Source organism: Gossypium hirsutum, chromosome A03 (assembly GCF_007990345.1).
Source record: "Gossypium hirsutum isolate 1008001.06 chromosome A03, Gossypium_hirsutum_v2.1, whole genome shotgun sequence".
Taxonomy (NCBI): Eukaryota; Viridiplantae; Streptophyta; class Magnoliopsida; order Malvales; family Malvaceae; genus Gossypium; species Gossypium hirsutum.
In genome coordinates, this window is record NC_053426.1 from 84,686,878 (window position 1) to 84,708,905 (window position 22,028).

The 22,028-nt window shown below is 32.6% G+C and overlaps 1 long non-coding RNA gene across 1 annotated transcript; it reads right to left on the reverse strand.

Annotated features, from left to right (window-relative positions):
* Positions 1-16,508: 16,508 nt before the first annotated feature.
* LOC121223022 (uncharacterized) lies at positions 16,509-18,165 on the reverse strand. The gene is made up of 4 exons (XR_005920353.1): positions 18,121-18,165; positions 17,922-18,006; positions 17,765-17,807; positions 16,509-16,548 (listed from the first exon to the last, which is right to left on the reverse strand). It is a non-coding gene; the product is annotated as an uncharacterized lncRNA (long non-coding RNA).
* Positions 18,166-22,028: the final 3,863 nt, after the last annotated feature.

Here is a 22,028-nt window from a genome sequence, read left to right on the forward strand (position 1 = left end):
AAATCAAAAGCATATAACATGGTATTCATTTAATGATTAAATATTCTCAATTAAACCACAAACATAGCATTTGTATGTCATCATACATGTGTCTCTCATACTCATTTTACCTTGTTTATTATAGTACCACTTATACATTTATACCAAGATTATCATCTTACCAAATATCTTCAGCTTAATCATCAAGCATTAATATTTAAAACTAGATCATATCTTTATAAAATACCACAATTCAGATGTGCAAAATAACATGTTTGCCTGAAACATTTAAATTCAACTCCATACCCAACAAGCATTACATTGAGACTAGTCATATATATACATGTCATGATACATATCATTCTCTTTCTGTTTTCTTATAAACACATATCATTTATTTCATTATATCAATATTTCATATACCATAGATTCCATGTATTCCACATATATTTATTTTCCTCCTCCTCCTCTCTATTCCACATCCTTAATGTATATAGCATTCTTCTAAGTACGATTTCACAATTTACTAATAAATGCTCAGATCAAACTATCCACACGAATCATAGTCACTTATTTATTTATAATTCGAGTTACAGAGCTCCAAATTAGGTTCCGTAAATTTATCCTGAAACTAGACTCACATATATTTCCACCATAAAATTTTCATAATTTTTGGTTTAGCCAATTTGTACAGTTTATTCATTAAAATTTCCACTATTTCACTTTCTGACAGTTCTGCCCTCTCTTCACTAAAAATTAATTATCTCACAGTACAGAACTCAGATAATGTTCTTGTTGATTTATATTGAAAATAGACTCATTAGGTGTTTTAAAAATATAATTTTAAGCCTCTAATTATTTTTATCCAAATTTTTGTGATTTTCCAAAGTCAGAACAGGGGATCACGTAATCATTCTGAACCAGTCTCACAAAAACATAAATATCTCAAAATATAGAACTCTTGATCTGTTTCTTTTATATGAAAATAGACTCATTAGGATTTAATTTGATATATCATTCAGTATCTGATTTAATTGCTACTATTTTTGGTAATTTTTCAAAATCACATCACTGCTACTTTCCAAAACAGTTTTATTGTTAATTCACTCTTTCACATTTTCTTTGTATTAACCTCATTTTAACATACATATCACAAATCATTTTCACCACATTTCATACATCACAAGTATAGGCCCATGATCACAAGGTCACCATAAAATCATCCTCATGTATAACTTAATTATTTATAACCTTACCACATCCTGGTCACTTAATGAACACATCATTCACATAACCAAGTTCCTGCACTTATTCATCATAAAACTCACAAAGCAATACATAGAGAGTCTCCCGTTGAACACTTCAGATCAATCCTTGATACTTGGTGGTTTCAGCACATAGCTCCACCCATCATATAGTTCGGCTCTCTTGTACACATGGTGAACACTCAGTACCACCCATGTGACCTAGCCAATTTATCTCGTAGCTCTCTTGTCTACATGGTGTCCTTCACCTGGAACCACGCATGCGACCTAGCTACATATATCCCGTAGCTCTCTTGTCTACATGGTGTACACATAGTATCACCCATGCGACCTAGCTACATCATAATGTCTTGTAGCTCTCTTGTACACATGATGTGCACTCAGCACCATACATGTGACCTAGCTACATACTATCTGTATCATCCAATCTTTCCGAAGGTTCAACCGGGATTTCTCTCTCTTTTCCAACAATTTCACCAATCAAGTAATTATCCACAAACATATTTCCAATATTATTATAAAACATCATAATACAAGTAATATTGATGTATTACTTACATATAAACTTACATCTCATTTAATATCAAGGCAATAACATTAAATTACACATTGCCTTATTAAAAATCATATGAACTTACAATTTCCCATAATATCCATAATCATAGAAATCATATTTATGTGTGATAATTCAATGCACTTCATGTACCATAGACATATTTTTAAATCAATTCATAAACTTGGCACCATAATCATTTAATTTAACATAATTCAATTAATTCACTAAATTTAACTTTCAAATATAAATTACAGCATTGTTGTTGTATTATTATCATGCCAACTTACATACTTTCAACACCTTGGAAATCATAATAAATATATCAATTTTACATTGAAACATGCATAAATTAATGCTTATTATACATATGAACTTACCTCGATACTAAAACGGCCATTTTACCAACTTTCCCAATTTTCGATTTTTCTCTCATTCTAGGTTCAAATCTCATTTTTCGGGATTTAAAACAACATATTTTACTTATTTAATTAATTTACTATACAAAACAATCCTTAACTCAAACTTTGGAAAAATTATAATTTTTCCCCTGAACTTTTGCATATTTACACTTTTGCCCCTAGGCTCGGGAATTAAACTTCATCCCTTATTCTTATGTTTTATGACATACTGATCACTTTTCCCTTCTATGGAAACATCAAATTCTCACTCTAACATATACTTATGACTATTAGGTATTTTTACCGATTAAGCCCTTTTACTTGTTTTCACTCAAAACCGAGTAGCACAAGTTGTCTAACATAATTTAAAACCTCATATCCTATCATAAAACAGCAAAATAAACACATTTCACCTATGGTTATTTTTCCAAATAAGAACCCTAGCTTAAATTATTGCTAGAATAAGCTTAATCAAATTACCTGGATTCTAAAAACGTAAAGAACTTGAAAAACATGGTTAGAACGGACTTACTATTGAGCTTGGAAAGATTGAAAACCCTAGCCATGGCTTCCCCCACGCTAATTTCGGCCTCCATGAAAAACATGAGTCAATTTTGGCTTTATTTTCCTTTTTTATTTCTTTTAATTACCAAATAACCAAAATGCCCTTCCTTACTAAACTTTCAAAAATTCCATCCATGTCCAATTTTTTTGTCCATCACTTAGAAATTGGTCAAAGTTCTATTTAAGACATCTTAATTAATATTTCAAAGCAATTTCATACTAGAAACTTCTAGAATGCAAGTTTTGCAACTTATTCAATTTAGTCCCTAACTTCAAATTAAGCACTTTATGCATAGAATTTCTTCACGAAATTTTCACACAATCATGAAATCATATCATATACCTCAAAATAATCATAAAATAATTATTTCTATCTCGGATTTTTTTGTCCCGAAACCTCTGTTCCAACTAGACCCAATTTTGGGCTATTACAAAACATGTATGGGCTCAATAATAACCAAATTCTCATATACATATATTTTCCACATCATGAATTCAAATAACATGTACAATTCATATCCCTGTATTTCTAGTACATTTTCATAATCATTCATCTCGATTTTAGATTATTTCATGTTGGCACTTCACCCATTAAATCATTTGAAATATCAATGTCACACGAGATATATGTAATATCCTGATTTTGGGCCTAGTCGGAATAGTGGTTTTGTGACCACAAAATCTGAGATAGAAATAATTATTTTATGATTATTTTAAGGTCTATGATATGATTGCATGATTGTGTGAAAATTTCGTGAAGAAATTTTATGCATAAAGTGCTTAAATTGAAATTAGGGACTAAATCGAATAATTTGCAAAACTTGTATTCTAGAAGTTTCTAGTATGAAATTGTTTTGAAATATTAATTAGGAGGTCTTAAATAGCAATTTTACCAATTTCTAAGTCTATGGACAAAAATTGGACATGGATGGAATTTTTGGAAAGTTTAGTAGTAAGGGCATTTTGGTCATTTAGGGGTAAAATGAATTAAAATACAAAATTAAAAGCCAATTTTGCTCATCTTCAACCCCATGGCCGAATATAGCAAGGAGAAACCATGGCTAGGGTTTTTCAAGCTTCCAAGCTCGATTGTAAGTCCGTTCTAGCCTCGTTTTTAATGATTTTTACGTTTTTGGAGTCCCGGTAGCTCGATTTTGCTTATGCTAGCAATAATTTAACCTAGGGTTTATATTTGGAAAAATACCCATAGGTGAAATTTGTGTATTTTGGTGTTTTATGATTGAATATGAGGTTTTAAATTATGTTAGACAACTTGTGCTACTCGGTTTTAAGTGAAAACGAGCAAAAGGGCTTAATCGGTAAAAATACCTAATAGTCATAAGTACATGTTAGAGTGAGAATTTGATGTTGCCATAGAAGGGAAAAATGATCAGCATGTCATAAAACATAAGAAAATAGGCTGAAGTTTAATTTACGAGATTTGGGGCAAAAGTGTAAATATGCAAAAGTTTAGGGGCAAAATTGTAATTTTTCCAAAATATGATTTTGGGTCAATGTGAATAATGTGAGTCCTAATTAGACTATATTTTAAATGATAGAGCAAGGAAAACTGAAATTCGGGCTAAAATGGGGAAAATACCAAGTTGTGGACGAAATGGTAAAAGTAGCCATTTTTGCATACGAGGTAAGTTCATGTGTAAATGTAGTAACATAATTGTAATTTTAAGCAATTTAATGTTGTTTGTATGATATGATGCTGATTATTATCATGAAATATTATGCTTTGTGGTTATTGTTGAATAATATGTAATTATGTGAATTACTTGATGAGTATGAACTATCACCGAAGTATCGGTTCCGATATTCCATGGAAGACGGCATATGTGAGATCGAGGGAAAAAAACCCGTTTGAACCTTAGGAATAGATTAGGATACAAGTGACATGTCACTAGGATGGTTGAGCATCCGAACTCATTGAGTTGAGTCCGAGTTCACCTATGGATGCAAATGTCCGAACTAGTTGAGTTGAGTCCGAGTTCGTGAGATGTAACTAGGCATCCGAACTTGTTGAGTTGAGTCCGAGTTCACTTATGGGCGGGTTACATGGTAGCTTGGCTACATATGTGGCATTTATGTGCAAACTTTCCATGTATCCGAATTATATTCCGATGTGTTCAACGGGTAAAGTTCTACTAAAATGGAGGAATACTCAAGATGAAAGGGACGTATTGGTAAGTGTTGTGAAATGGGTACTTTGAACAGGTATGTACTTAACCCTCGGGTTGAAAAATCGATATAACAACAATATGGTAAGATGATAAATGAAAATGTGATATGAATGTCTTGGTGATGATTATGCAAATGATGTTTTATGTTTGCTTATATGGTTATGTTACTTGCTATTTGCATGTGAACTTATTAAGCATTTATGCTTACTCCCTCCTTTTCATTCCTTGTAGTTTTGACAAGCCAGCTCAGAAATCGGGAACGGTCGGAGGCTCGCTCACACTATCCGTATACCATCTTGGCATAATGGCTTGTATATTTTGAGTATGGCATGTATAGCATTATAATCATTTTGTATATATGGTCTTATGATATGGTTATTGAGTGGTATGGAAATGCTTGGTAATGATTAGTCATTGGAATGGCTAATCATGATCATATTTGGTGTTATGTATGTCAAATTGCTAGCTAATCCATGGAAACCATGAAATAGGTAAAATTTACCATAAAATAGATTCAGATAGTAGTAGTGACGTTAATTTGAAAAATCACTAAAAATAGTAGAAATGGAATTAAATAATGAATAAGTTATGGAATTGAATCTTGATGAGTCTATTTTCATATGGAAGAAGCGAAACAGGTATATGAGCTATATTTTATGAGATGTTTAAATTTTTGTGAAACAGGGCCAGAGCGATTTCTGGATCCCCTTTTTTTACTTTTGAAATTCTCCATAAATTTTACAAAGATAATTAGAAGTCATGATTTATATGTACAGATTTATTATTGAGTCTAGTTTTATTAGAGACAAACAGCATATTCATTGAAGCTCTGTACAGGGAGATATCTGATTTGTAATACACAGAGGTCAGAGTAGTCAAACCCTAAAACAGGGGAGACTTTAACTAATAAACTGTACTAATTGGCCTGACCAAAAATTCTATAAAAAAATTAGTAGATAGATATATGAGTCTAGTTTTAGTAAAAATTTACGGAATTGGATTTCAAGTTTCGGAACTCGAGATATGATTTTTGAAGCGACTGTGATGCAGTTAGCCAGCTTATCTGGAAATTTTAAAATGAATTGTATGAGCTGTTTAAGTAATGAATTAAGTCCGTTAACACCTCGTGTTTGACTCCAGCAACGGTCTCGAGTACAGGGCGTTACAATATACACTTAAGGTGTACTAATCTATATTCATGGATCAATTTTATTAAATAGATTTCATGTTCATATATCATCAACTTGTATTTCCATAAATCATGTATCATTATTTCATGTATTTCAAGTAGACAATTGTAATAATTCATTTATTGTTCATATTTTCTCATGTCAGAATTTTGGCAGATGAATTATTGAAAGCATCGATGGATACACAGATAGTACACTTGCAGTGTACAAATCAAAAACCATCAAATCATATTCAGGAGTACCCAATTAGCGCATATAATCAGGAAGCACACTCTCGAGCCTTGTAATAGGAAGCTCACACAGAGCCATTTTGGGAAGCTTATCTATGCTATATAACAGGAAGCTCATAAGAGCTATAATTGGAAAGTTCATAATGAACCATATCGAGAAGCTCCTGATAGCCAATATCGGGAAGTTCAAGTGAGCACTATCGAGAAGCTCACAAGGAGCTAATGTAACGAGAAGTTCACAAAAAACCTTTAATCAGGATTCTCATAAGAGCTAAGGTGTGTCCACAACAAATGTAGGATCACAACCTATGGGGATGCTTGAAGAGCTATTATCGGGAAGCTCATGTAACAGTCTGACTTAGACCTTAATCGGAACGGTGGTTTTGGGACCACGAATCTGAGTCAAAAAATATTTTAAAATTATTTTCTATATTTATTTTGTGTGAATTTATATCTGTGAAATTTTCATGATTTAATTTTATTGTTTAAGTGTCCGATTTAATAAAAGGACTTAATCACGTAAAATGAAAATTTAGTGGTTATTTCAAAAAAGGGATAAATTATTAGTGGCTTTCTAACTTGAAGTATCTATGTTATAAATAAACCAAAATAATGTGTAATGGCCGGTTATATCCTTATATTATGTGTTATGGTTATTTAATTATAAAGGATATAATGGTAATTAATCAAAATGTTATTATAAATCATAATAAAACATAAGTTAAAGTTTAGTTTTTTTTTTCATCCACCGAAAAAAAAAAGAAACAACAAAAGCTAGGTTCAGCCATCTTTCTCATCTTGATTCAAGGTTCGTTCTTAGTCGGTTTTTGATAATTTTTACGTTTTTGAGATCGTTGCTTCGAGTACTACAAAACCCATGCTTGAATTTTTTATTTTGGTGAATATTTTGAGTTATGCCATTGTTGAGAGCTTGTGATTTTTTTGTTTGATGATGAAATATAAAAGAAATGTTTTAGATTAATATGTTTTGTATTGGAGTTTTTGATGATTTTGAGTAATTATGACTAAATTGCAAAAATAATAATTTGAGGGACTAAAATGTGAAATAAATGAAATATATGGACTTGTATAAGCATGGGTAAAATTCGGCCTAACATGGGTAGAGGGAAATTTTGCATATTTTGTGTTTTATACAATACGGACTAAATTGTAAAATTGTAAATGCCAGGGGTAAAATGGTATTTTTCCCATTTATGTGTTTTAGGATTAAATTGAATGAAAATATGTTTGAATGAGCTTAATTTGAATATGTTTAGATCAAGAACTAAAGAAATCAAATTTGGATAGGGGAAAAACGAAAGTCGCCGACTAGCTACCCTGTTCTGTTTTACATCGTCCGAGGTAAGTTTATAAGTAAATAGACGTACTTAAATTTAATTAAATGCAAAGTATATATGCTGAATTGAAATATATTAAATTATAAATGCATTGGTCGAATGTTGTTAAGCTTGGCAACTATGTTATGACTTCGTTTCGGTCGAGTTACGACGTACGAAAGCCCCACATGAACCTTAGGAATAGTTAGGATACATATGTCATGACATAAGATTCCGATATATGTGTGCAAATAAGACCTTGTCTGGGACAGTGGCATCGATATGTGACTACATGTAAGACCATGTTTGGGACGTTGGCATTGTATGACTTGTGTGATTATCCGAGTGTCCTATCCAATTCCAAATGGTTCATCAGGCAAAGGTAAATCGTGTACAGATGTGTAAAATGAGCTAAATGGCCAGGTATGAATTATTTTGTTGGCTACTAGTAAAAAGATAAGTATATAACTTTTGCTACAAGTCATGTGTTATGCTAATGTTGAATAAATGTGAGATTAATATGTGTGTTTGGCCTTGTGACTAAATAAATTGAGTATCAAAGAAGTGATTCCTAACTATGTGCATATGTAAGACCATGTATATTCAGTCACATATCAAGTATAGGCATATAAAGTTATATTATGAGATATGAGCTTATGACTTGGAGAGTATGTGGATTAGGTTTTTACAATGATTATTGGTTTGGAAGATTGAATGTTAAAATGTTAATTTGACCATATGGATATTCGGCCAAAGTGATTTTTATGTATGAAAATATATCAATAATGAAATTCATATATTCGTAATTAAGTGTGGTAATGATGGTATAATTTGGTTTAGTTTAGTTGAATAGACAATATTATTGAGTTGTTTAATTGCTTATGACTTGCTAAGCTAAGATAGCTTATTGTGTGTATAATTGCTTCTGTTTTATAGATTTTAGATTCAAGTTATGAGCTCAGGGATCGTCAGCAAAGTCTTTCACACTATCCACAGCTTTGGTATTTAAATAGTTGAACTTGAAGTATGGCATGTACAGGCTAGCTTAGAGTTGGCTTATTTTGGAAGATGAATGTATATAGGCTATGCGAAAATGGTTTCATTTCTATGCTTGAGTTCGGTATCAATGAAATCTTGGTTTAAGTTTATTTTGGTTATCATGTTGTATGTCATGGTTGATTATAAATTGTGTTATGTGATTATGATTTTCAGGTTGGTTGTTGAACTCGGATGCAGCATGAAGGAATCGGCTATGCTATATACATCTATATATATGTGTGTGTTCGGTCTTAGTTTGAGCTTTTATTGAAAAAGTACCTAAATATATGATGTTTGTGAAAATGCTATGTGTTTCGGCCATTTGTACAAATGGATGTTAATTAAGCTAAGGTAGGTTATGTGTTGTTAGGTAAAAATCAAGACATATGCATGGTTTAAATTGGGTGATCTTTGATGGACTATATTAATGATATGAATGACACTTGAATTGTCTTTTTGGTAAGTAAGACACATTGGGATTTAGATTTATATAAGCATTTAGGTTAATGATAAAGGACATATGTGTACTTGGTAAATGGTTATGTTATGTTAGTTGAGTTTTAAAATGTTTTACATGTATAAATTTATGTGCTTATAATATGGTTGATAGGTATATGTGCATGGCAATATAAATTCGTTAGATATTTATAAGTTATTAAATATGTATAAATGAATTAAGTTAGCCAAGTAGACATAGAATTGAAATGGGTTATTTATAACCGAATGCTTGTTATTAAATTGTGTTAATATGCAAACGTATGAATCTCACATAGATTAACACACTAACGCCGCATATATGAATGAAAGAGTTAGTAATGAAATTTAGTTCAATTGATATATAACTTGTATATATGCATGACTTAATTAATTATAAAAATATGGGTTTAATATTCAATGATGAATTTATTGATATGTTATATATATATATAGTATATGAATTCAATGATTTTAAATATATATATTTTTTGGATTATGTTTTATTTAAGCTATGAGGTGAATGATAGTAAATTTATGATTAGATATTGGATTAAGCCATAAGCATTGATGTGATGTATATCTTGAATTGCATTGAATGTATGATTCGCATTAGTAATACGGTTGTTAAATATAGATGATTATGACTTGAATTAATATGAAAATATTCAGAACTGTGCTTTCGTTTAGTAATGCCTCGTAACCCCATTTCAGTGATAGATATGGGCTAGGGATGTTACAGCTCACAAGAACCTTATACGGGAGGCTCAAGAGGGCTTATAACAGGACGCCCATAAGAGTTGTGGTGTGTCCGTAACATATACTGGACTACAACCAATACGGGAAATCCTGTATCCATCAACTTTCATTTATTTAAACGGGATTTGAAAATTTTCTAGTATTGTCGGATATGTGATCATTTCATATATTTATAACATTTATACAATTAACATAAATACATTCAATACAAGCATATAAATACACACAATTTAGTTACCCGAACTTACTGTAACAGCATGATTTAGACTCTAATCAGAATGGTGGTTTTGGGACCATGAATCCGAGTCAGAAAAATATTTAAAAATCATCTTATGTGTTTATTTTGTGTGAATTTATGTCTGCGAAATTTTTGTGATTTAATTTTGTCGTTTAGGGGTCCGATTAAATAAAAGGACTTAATCGCGTAAATTGAAATTTTGATAGTTTAAAGTATAAGGGCCAAATAGTTAGTGGCTTTCTAAGTTGGGGCATTTATGTTGTAAACATCCCATAAATATATTAGTGGGACATTTTAAGACTTATATTATGTGGTTTTTATATTAAACCATTAAGGATATAAAAGTAATTTAAAATATTAAACTTAATATATGTTATAATAACATAAAATAAACTATGTTTTTATCATTCTCTCTTGACCGAAACTAGACAAAAAGAAAAAGAAATAACAAAGGTTAGGGTTTGGCCATCTTTAAAGCTTAATCAAGGTAAGAGTTTAGCTCGGTTTTTGATAATTTCTACGTTTTTGAGATCGTTGCTTCGAGTACTACAAAACCCATGCTTGAATTTTTTATTTTGATGAATATTTTGAGTTGTGCCATTGTTGATAGCTTGTGGTTTTTGTTTTTTGATGATGAAAAATAGAAGATATGTTTTAGATTAACATGTTTTGTATTGGAATTTTTGAAGATTTTGAGTAATTAGGACTTAATTGCAAAAATAATAATTTGAGGGACTAAAATGTGAAATAAATTGAATATATGGACTTGTTTGAGAGTGGGTAAAAATTTGGCCAAACATAAGTATAGGGAAATTTTGTGTATCTTGTGTTTTGTGCAATAGGGACTAAATTGTAAAAATTGTAAATGTCAGGGGTAAAATGGTAATTTTCCCATTTATGTGTTTTTGGACTAAATTGAATGAAAATATGTTTGAATGAGCTTAATTTGAATATGTTTAGATCAAGAACCAAAGAAACCAGATTTGGATCGGGGAAAAACGAAAGTTGTCGACTAGCTGCCCGATTCTGTTTTGTATCATCCGAGGTAAGTTTATAAGCAAATAGACGTGTTTATTGGTAATTTAATGTTATATTTATATGTTTTTATGAAATGTTGGAATTTAAATATGCTATGGCCGAATATGATTAAATGTGGCTACTACACTTCCGAGTTTGATTCGACCGAGATACGACGTCTGAAAGCCCCGTATGAATAGCTAGGATACGTATGTCATGACATAGGATGCCGATATAAGTGTGCAAGTAAGTCCATGGCATCGATTTATGATTCTGATATATGTTTACGAGTAAGACCCTATCTGGGACAGTGGCATCGATATGTGGTTACAAGTAAGACCACGTCTGGGACGTTGGCATTGTATGATTTATGTGATTATCCGAGTGTCCTATCCAATTTTGAATGGTTCATCGAGCAAAGGTAAATCATGTATGGATTGTTTAATACGAGCTAAATGGTCAGGTATGAGTTAACTTGATATCTACTTAAGATAAGGTAAGGAAGTACTATAGTTATGTGTTGTAAATCATGTACAATGCAAATAAAGAATCCATGTGTATTTGGTATGTGTATTCGGCTTGTGAATGAATAATTTGTGTAGTATTGAAATGTTACTTAATATGTGTATATTTAATTTGTGTATTCGGCTACTTAGGTATTAATTATACATGGGATGTCATTTGATGATTCTTAAGTTGTATAAAAGAGTAAATGGATGTGTGGTTTATTATGTCTATTTGGTTGGAAGTTGATTTATAAGGTGTTGAATGATTACATGTGTATTCAGCTTAGGTGGATAATAGTCTATGAGAAATGTATTGTATATAGAATTTATAAGTTTGAGGTTAAGCATGAAAATGTTAGTGCATTTCATTTAGTTAATATGAGTCAATTGTGATATTGAGTTGTTTATTTGCTTATAACTTACTAAGCTTTGATAGCTTACTCTGTGTGCTATGTTTACTTTGTTTTATAGATTTTGAGGTCAAGCTACAAGCTTGGGGATTTTCAGCTAAGTTCATCACACTGTCTACTGCTTTGGTACCTTTAAGCTAAACTTAAATTATGGCATGTATAGGCTGGTTTTGGGGTTAGTTATTTTGGAAATGAATGTATATTGGCCATGCAAAAATGGCTTAATACCTTGCTTGAAATCAATTATGCTTAATTATGGTTTGTGTTCATTTTAATTATAATACTAGGTGCTATGGTTGAATGTTATTAGTGATATATATTTTTTGTGCGTTGAAATTGATTTATGGGTTGGTGGTAGTTTGAATGATTAGGCCATGACACATTGGTACGTATAAAAATATATTTGATATGTTACCTTTGGTTGAAATGATACGATTATGACTTGAAATGATAGTTATAACCTCTTTTGGTTGGCATGTATATTTGGTTAAATGATAGCAAGAGGTATTAAGTATAAATGATTATTAGATCGGCACATATACATATTTTTTTTATGTGAGTTGTGGCAGATTGTATTGATAATGGATATGTTGTTATTTGGTCTTGGATTAAACTCATGTTAAGATTATATTCACTTTATAAAATGTTTATTAAGTTGTTATATATCTCGACTATATAATATATTATGGTTGTTAATTGTACCAAGTATATCACCTACTAGTTAGATGGCAAGTAAAATACATGCAAAAGGTTTATTCGTTAATCCCATATGGTTTGGAATAATGATATGTACAAATTATAATTTGTTTATCATGGCAAAAGATAAATGTTAATATAATTAGATATGCTTTGTTAGTTGAACTTATATATGTATATGTATAGATGCACTTATACCATGGTTGATATATAAGTAAAGTAGAATAATATTTGTTATTATGTTTCGGTTTGTCTTAGGGGTTCATATGCATTTGTCATGCATATATGATCTGTAAAATAGATACAATTGATTAAATTAAATATTGAATACTTGTTGAGTATGTATTGATAGTAAAGTGGTTATTTAATAAATAATATATATAATATTTGTATACAGATGTGCATTTGATAAATTTTTGTAACTTAAATTAAATTATGGAATTGTTATTACTTAAATGTTTAATGAAATATTATTGAATATTTGTAAAATTGACTATGCCGTGTATGCTAAAGGACATAATGCCCTGTAATATGACTTAGTTGGTTAAACTTGCACCTATATAGAATTAAGAAATAAAATCTTTAATTTTTATTATAGCATTCGATTATCATTAAAGTGATTAACCTGTGATTTGTAAATGTAATATATTTACATTTAATTAGCCATATGCTTTTCTTGTATATAGGAATATGACATGTGATAATATGAGAATGTTCGGAACTGTGTTTATGTTCAATAATATGCCTTGTGACCCTAGTCTGGCGACGGACACGGGTTAGGGGTGTTACACTTACCTTGATAAATGTTTGTGTACGCAAAATCTATTATTCCCACGTTTTCTCTCTTCCTCGTTCTAACTCTGAATTTGGTCTATCTGAATCTATAAGAATGAATTTAACATTAATTTAATACAATTCATACTCAATTCAGTCCAATTCACATTTTAGGCAAAATTATCGTTTTGCTCCTAAACTTTTAATTAATGATTATTTTGTCCCTAGGCTCATAAAATGAAATTCATGCAATTAAATCCTTATTCCAAGCCTAGCCAAATTTTACAAGTAACATCTACAGCCCATGTATTTCACAAAATTCAAAAATTTTCCATAAATTTTACAACTTTACAATTAGTCCCTAACTCACATTTTCATCAAAATTCACTTTACAAAAGTTGTTTATCTATCAACAACCTTTCATTTTCTACCATAAAATTCAAAATTTCAACATATTCATCCATGGAAAAATTTATATACTTTGATAATTTTTCAAATTAATCCCCAAAACAACTAAATTAAGTTATCCTGATCTAAAAAATATAAAAATTACTAAAAACGAGACTTGAATACTTACCTGATTTGGCCAAATAAGTTTTCTCTTTCTTCCATTCTCCCTGGCTAGGGTTTCCATATTTATTTGGAAAGATGATGATAAATATGATGATATTTTATTTATTTTATTATTTTTCATCTTTATTTTTCATCTTTTCAATTTTCTCCTTTCTTTATTTTATTTTCCATGGATGATTCATCATCTTTAACGACTAAGTATTTTTAATGGTCTATTTTTCATATAAGGACCTCAAATTTCGAATTCCATAGCTATTTAATCCCTTTAGCTACTAGAACTCAACTTTTGCAATTTGTGCAATTTGGTCCTTTATGAAATTAAACATAAAAGCGGTAAAATTTCTTTACAAAATTTTTATATGACATTATTATCATACTGTAGATCATAAAATAATATTAAAATAAATTTCTTTTCTGCAATCAGATTTGTGGTCTCAAAACCACTGTTCTGATTTTACCGAAATTGGGCTGTTACAATATATTCCTTCAGTAAAGCTTCAATAGATGACGATGATGAAATCAATGCCTAAACTTGTATGATTTTTGGCCTCGACATAGGTTGAGTATAACTGGGTGGTGCATTGATGGCATATTGTCTTGCCGTATTGGTGAAATTTATACCAACTAAAGTTCGGATGTTGCTTCCACCCAGGATTATACGTGTTGGAATAGGGGTTATTATTATAATAGCCCAATTTTAGCTAAATTAGAACAGTGGTTTCAGAACCACAAATCTGAGGTCCTAAAATTATTTTAATATTATTTTTGGTGATTACATCATTTCAATATAAATGTGTGAAAATTTTGTGAAATAATTTTAACGTTTGAATGCCTAATTTGATAAAAGGACTAAATTGCATAAAATACAAAAGTAGCATGCTATAAGTTAAAAGGGCTAAATTGCCATGGTTGATTAAATGTGAAGTCCTTATGTTGTAATTAGTCCATTTATAGTGGATATGGACATAAATGGCCTTGAATTATGTAATTTAAAATGTTTTAATTAAGGGATAAAATGGTAAATTGGTTATTAAGTTAATATTAATAAAAAAAATCAAATTTTATATCATCTTTTATCATCCCTAGCCAAAAATCAAAAGAAAAGAAAGCCAAAGAAGTTGTTTTTAAGGTTCGGCCATGTTGGTGATCAATTGAAGGTTCGTTTTTGTTCCGTTTTCGATGATTTCTATGTTTTTGTGATCGTTGCTTTGAGTACTAGCTAGCCCGTGTCTTAATTTTTGAAACTGTTAAAGATTTTGAGAGTTTTCATTGATGATTTATTGTGTTCTTTGGTATTTGATGATGAAATATGAATTTTTTATGATAGATTATCATGTTTTGTAAAGTGATTTTTAGTGAAATTTCATAAAAGGGGTTAATTTCTGAAAAAATGAAAATGTGTGGTTAGATATGTAAAATATTGATAAATTTGGGCTATTAAGGAGCCTATAGAAATTCGGCTAGCTTGGGTTTAATTGAAATTGTTGTAAATTGTGTTTTTATAAAATAGGGACTAAATTGTAAGAAATGTGAAAGTTTAGGGCCAAAGTGCAAATTGGCTTAAATACATGTTTGTGGATGAAATTGATTGAGTTAGTGATTAAATGGATTAATTTTAAATATATATAGATCAAGAACGAAAGAAATCAGATTTAGATCGAGGGAAATCGAAAGTTATCGAATAGTCGATCCGGTCCCTCTATTCTAACTACGAGATAAGTTCATATGCAAATAAATGCTTTTAAATTGCATTATATACGTTTATTTGTCATTGAAATGTTAGAAATGTTGTGTAACACCCCAAACCCGGCCCAGACGTTATGGCCGAATCTGATGTGCCACATTGAAGTTAAAAACCCATGTTTCGTTTTAGTGCTTTAAAAACTGACTTTTGTTAAGCTAACAAAGTGAATGGGAGCCGGGCACCAGGTAGGAATCCGTAACAGAGGAGGTGAGCCATGAAGGCTGCTTAAGTACCAAGCTTTGATTGGATCCAATCCTAGACATGCCCATAACCATAGCCACACTTTGTTATATCGAGTTTAAGTTTGTTTGAGTGGACGTCTTTGATAAATCGATTAATCGTGGCGTTGTGATATTTTGAAATCAAATATTTTTTTGAAATCACGTCCTAAGTCTAGCCCCTTTTGAATAATTATCAACCAATTTTAAAGTTATTAAAAATAAAATAATCCCGAAAAGAAATAAAAGAAAAGTTAAAAATTGCCTTATTACAACCCAAAAATAAATAATAAAGGAAATTTAATGAAAACCAACGCTTATTTAAAAGCCCAAAGACGATCACCGTGGCTACTCTGAATCCTCTCCGGCCCAAGTCCCCACATCTAAGCTCACCTGCAAGATTAAGGAAAGGGGGGTGAGTTTGGAAACTCAGTGTGCAACAAGCCCCTTTCAGAGCCCAAAACAATAACAGTCTGTTGGGCCTAAGCCCAAATCCAATCTCAACATGTACTGGGCCGTAGCCCTTTTCATATTTCATTTTTTATAACACTGGGCCAAAGCCTTTACTGTAAACGGTATGGCCCATAGGCCCATTTCAATATCACATATAATGTCAATGAAAGAATGCAAGCCCAATTGGGGAGACTACTCAACCCACCATCCGCTACTCTCCACCCGTACCAACCAACACACCATGTGGGGATTAACTCAACCCACCCCGCCATAACTCTCCACTGGCAGCTTAGCTGCTTTATCATATAACTGGAGGCCTAGCCTCTTTTAATAATTGGGGCAAAAGCCTTTTCTATAACAGGGGCATAAGCCCTTTAATAAATGGGGCGTAAGCCCTTTTGATAACTGGGGTATAAGCCCTTTTGATAACTGGGGCATAAGCCTTTTAATAACTGGGGCATAAGCCCTTTTTCGCTTCCTCCATTCATATAAAAACCTAACCCAATGCATTTATGATTACATCATGTGCATATCATACATATCATGTGCATATCATACATGTCATGTGCATATCATACATACCATGTTTATCAAAATCCCATGTATTAAAATCATACATAAACCCTAGGGGTATAATGGTCATTTTTACCTAGGGGCAAAACGGTCATTTTCATGTTATAAGGGTAATCTTGTAATTTTACCAAAAATTAGGGTTTCCATGTTCATTAACAGTTTCTAACAATTCATGGGTGCAAACAATGATTCTGGCCCATTTTTTAGCGAAATCGAGTTATTGGGCCTAAAACCCCTAATGGCCCTACTTAGCCGATTTTGTCATCTAGGCCTATTCAGCCTATATTCCATAACGGTTTTATCAGTCTCTATGCGCAATTTAACAAGTTTCCATATTCTACCAATTTTACTCAAATGGGCCCGAATGCCTATTGGGCCCTGTTTCAGCCCCTCGAGGCCCAACTTACCGTGAATGCCAAAAATCACGCTCTTACCTTTTCCAACCTTCCTGATCATCATCTCAATGAATCTAACTGACTAATGAGCGTTCGCTTGCTCACAAGTCCTCGAAATGCCAGATTTTTGGCATTTCGGCTTTTCGATATTTATCGCTTTAAGCTATGAAAAAGGGTTCGTTACACACCTGTTTGCGATATTGCTCGTCGAGATCTCCTATGTGATTTCTCCTATAATCAACCGTTAATAGATTAGACCATGTTAATATTAAACCAAATCGAAAACTACCTATTATCATCACTTACACATTCGGCCACCATCCACAATGGCCCTTGGGTTCATACCTTTGCTGAAGTTGATGACTAGATTTAGTCACTCCGATGATCCAAGCTTTTCACACATTCCTCGATCGGTAGCCTTTAATCCTCACTAGCACCAACAAACCAAATAACACCAAAAACCCTTTTAGCCTTAGTCGACAGAGGGTTTTTCAGCTTTTCTTAAACCACAAGATACAAATGGAAAGAAGGTTCGAATACTTACCAAGAGATCTACTCGTTGAAGAACGTTCCAAATACCTTCCTACCCCATATCCGTTGTGAATCCAACTTAAACGTGCGTAGAAAATAGATCTAAATATTAATTCCCGAATCACTAAAATATGAAGCTTTCGGCTTTTCAGCAAATATTAATCTAAGCTATTACGAGGGTTAGTACACACCTGTTACAGGTTGAAGTTGAAACGTTTCCAAAATCAATCGCCTATGATAACCACCACCTGTCACTCAAACTTAACTAATCCAATATCAATATATGTAAATCCTAAGCACATCAATCATACGGAACATAAGGGCATATTCGTCATTTTACCATACAGGGGTATTACGGTCATTTTACCCTACAGGGGTTTACGGTCACTTTACCCTAATAGGGGTATTTTAGTCATTTCATCCTACAAGGGTGTTTTGGTAAATCAACAAACCAAAGGTATTTCAGTAATTTTGTAAACCAATGGTATTTCTATAATTTTTAGAAAGTCAAGGGTATTTATGTAACTTTGTAAATCAGGGGTATTTTGGTAATTTTACAAACTAGGGGTATTTTGGTAATTTTACAAACCAAGGGTATTTTAGTAATTTTGTAAATCGAGGGTAAAATAGTAATTCTGTAAATCAAGGGTAAAACAGTAATTCTATAAATCGACGGTAAAACGATAATTTTGTAAATCGAGGGTAAAACGGTAATTTTGTAAGTCGAGGGTAAAACGATAATTATGTAAATCGGGGGTAAAATGGTAATTATGTAAATCGGGGGTAAAATGGTAATTCTGTAAATTGTGGGTACTTTGGTAATTTTACAAGTCGAAGGTATTTCAGTAATTTTACAAATCGAGGGTATTTCAGTATTTTTACAAACTAGGCGTATTTCGGTAATTTTAGTAAACTAAAGTATTCTAAACAGGGATAACAATACGAATGGGCCTAAAGTCTATTCTCGACCCAAATGGGCCCACACGCTCGTGTGGCCCTTTTAGCCCAAATCTAGCCACAAATATTAGATTCACCTAGCCTAGCCCAATATTTACTACACAATCAAACAACTTATCCAATTGGGCCCGTAGGCCCATTAGGCCCACATGACCCCTTTCGGCCCATCGCGGCCCAAAGTAGCCATCCTACAGCTAGAGTAGTAAGAAATACACACCTGATAGGAGACTGGAGTTAATCCACGCTCCGAGCACTCTTAGCCGACGCCCAACCCAAACGAGCACGCCATACAGCGAAAGGGATCAGCCAAGAAAGGTACATTTACTCTCCTCATGGTTCCCTCTATTTAAAGCCAGCTTCACAATCACTCTTATATTAGCTTCCTGATGTGGGATCCCTCAAACATTAGAGTTTAAATTCAACACCAACTCTTGCCGCCCCCTGTTAGCAAAATAAATGCTCTTTGCTTGCCATGGGATTCGAACCTATGCCTCCCCTTAAATGCTCCACACGCTACTTGCCACTAAGCCACAAGGCTTTTTGTGTTATATTTTATCCCCAATTAATTATAAGGTCTAAAGGCCAAAGTCCAGGTTCCCTTTAAAAAACCCAAAATAGATTGCAAGAGCCAAGGCTTGAACCCAAGCTCCCATACAACCTTAATGACGCCACAACCACTAGACTACAAGCTTCCTTGTGTCATTTATTTAACACAATAATTTAAAAACCCTCATCCAAGCATCCAGGTTTTTTTCACTTAATACCAAAAGTTTTGCTAAAGCCCAAGTTTGAACCCAAGATTTCTCCAACACTTCTCAAAGCCATTAACCACTAAAGCAAACATTTAATTGTTTCATTTTATTGCACAATTAAATACCTATATACAACCTCCTTACGGACCCCCACTCAAGGCCCAATACTTGTAGGCCCAAATTCGGGGTGTTACATGTTGAACGAGCAATTACGAGCAAGAATCAACGAAGTTACAATATCTGAAAGTCTTGTACAAACCTTAGGAATAGAATAGGATATGAATGTCATGACATTACGCTATCGAGATGTGATTACATGTAAGACCATGTCTGGGACATTGGCATTGTATTGTGATTACATGTAAGACCATGTCAGGGACATTGGCATTGTTAATCGATTTCGTGTAAGACCCTGTCTGGGACAGTGGCATCGATATGTGATAACATGTAAGACCATATCTGGGATATGGCATTGTACGAGCTTATGTAATTTTTGAGTATCCTTAATGATCCTGAATGGTTCAACAGGCAAAGTCAAGTGGAGAAAGAATATGTGAAAGAGCTAAGTGATTCAGGTACGTACTAAATTCATACGAGTATTGAAAAGGGGAAATATTTGATGAACTCGATTAAGACATTGAATATATATTCAATGAGAAAGGTTTGTCCATTCGAAAGTGATTAGTTATGTTTAACATATTTGAATTGATATACAAATATTCATGTGTTGACTTTATTTGTAATATGGCTTACTAAGCTTTTGAAGCTTACTTTGTGTGTTCTTCCATGTTTTATAGATTATCAAAGCTAGTTCGAACATTGAGGATCATCGGGAACCATCATCACACTATCGACTACTTGTTGGTATTTTTGGATGCTTGTAGATATGGTATATGGAATGTATAGGCTAGTAAGTTGATGATATGTTTTATGGTTTGATATAGCCATGAGATTGAGCTTGCTTTTGTTGGAAATGTTGGTATGTATTTGGCCATTTAAGTTGGCTTAAAATTTTGTTTTGGATAAGTGTTATATGTGATGTATATACTGTCTTGTGTTTTGGTATTGTTTGCCATGGTTATGGATATGACTAAATGGTTACACATTTGGTTAGTTGTTAATGTTTGAGGAATGGTATTATGGTATGGTTTATAGATGATGATTTGATATGTTTGAGAGGCATGATTTAGTTGATGGTAAGGTGATGAAAATACATTTAGAAGTTATGTGAATTTGGTGATTTTGGCATAATGAGTTAGTATGTTTTGAATATGGAATTGAGTAGTTGAAATGGTTGAGGATAGATGGCATAATATGTGTATGAATTGGCATGTTTTAGCTACCTATATATGCATTGAAATGGTATTATTGGGTTGCTTTGTGTGCATGAAAGAAGGGTGGCAAATTGGCTTTACAAATGACCTATTTTTGTCCACACGGGTAGAGGCTCAATCGTGTGCGACATATGGTCATGCTACACGGCCGTGTGTCCCCTAAGGTAACCCTTCAAATTAAAGTCAGAATACCCTAAAGGTTTGGTGATAAACCGTAATTTATACATATTTTTACCTTATGTTTAACACATTTTATGGATGATTTCTCCTTAGAATTGGTGAATTTGATGCTCTTAATGCTTTAATTTCATGTTTTATACTTAGGAGAGCATAGGAGAGCGAAAGGAACGAGAAACGGGCCAAAAACGAAGAAAATGGGCCAAAGTATGAAATCCACACGGCCTGGACTTCCTCACACAGGCATCCCATATGGCCGTGTCAATTTGGTAGAATCGAAGCACGACTCACATGGGTAGAACACATGCCCGTGCCATTCTAACAGGCTCGAACACGGCCTGAAATAATCTCACATGGGCAAGTTCCTACCGAGCCCAAGTTGAGTCCAATTCGAAAAAGGCCACTTTTGAGGGCTCTTAGGCATTCTAAAGCCTATAAATACACCCTAGAGGAAGAAGAAAGGGGACACACAGAATAGGGAGTAAGGAATTACTCCAAGGAAGCCGATTGATCCATCTCAGAAGCCGGATTCATCATCAAGACTGAAGATCTCTCCTCAATTTCCCTTTCAGGAGTTTTGGGTTTTCTTTATGTTTTGTATTCTTTATTATTCTGAGATGTTTTCTTATTTAGTTATGAACTAAATCCCCTAAATACCTAAGGGGAATGAAACCTAAGACGAATCTTGTTATTATTTTCTG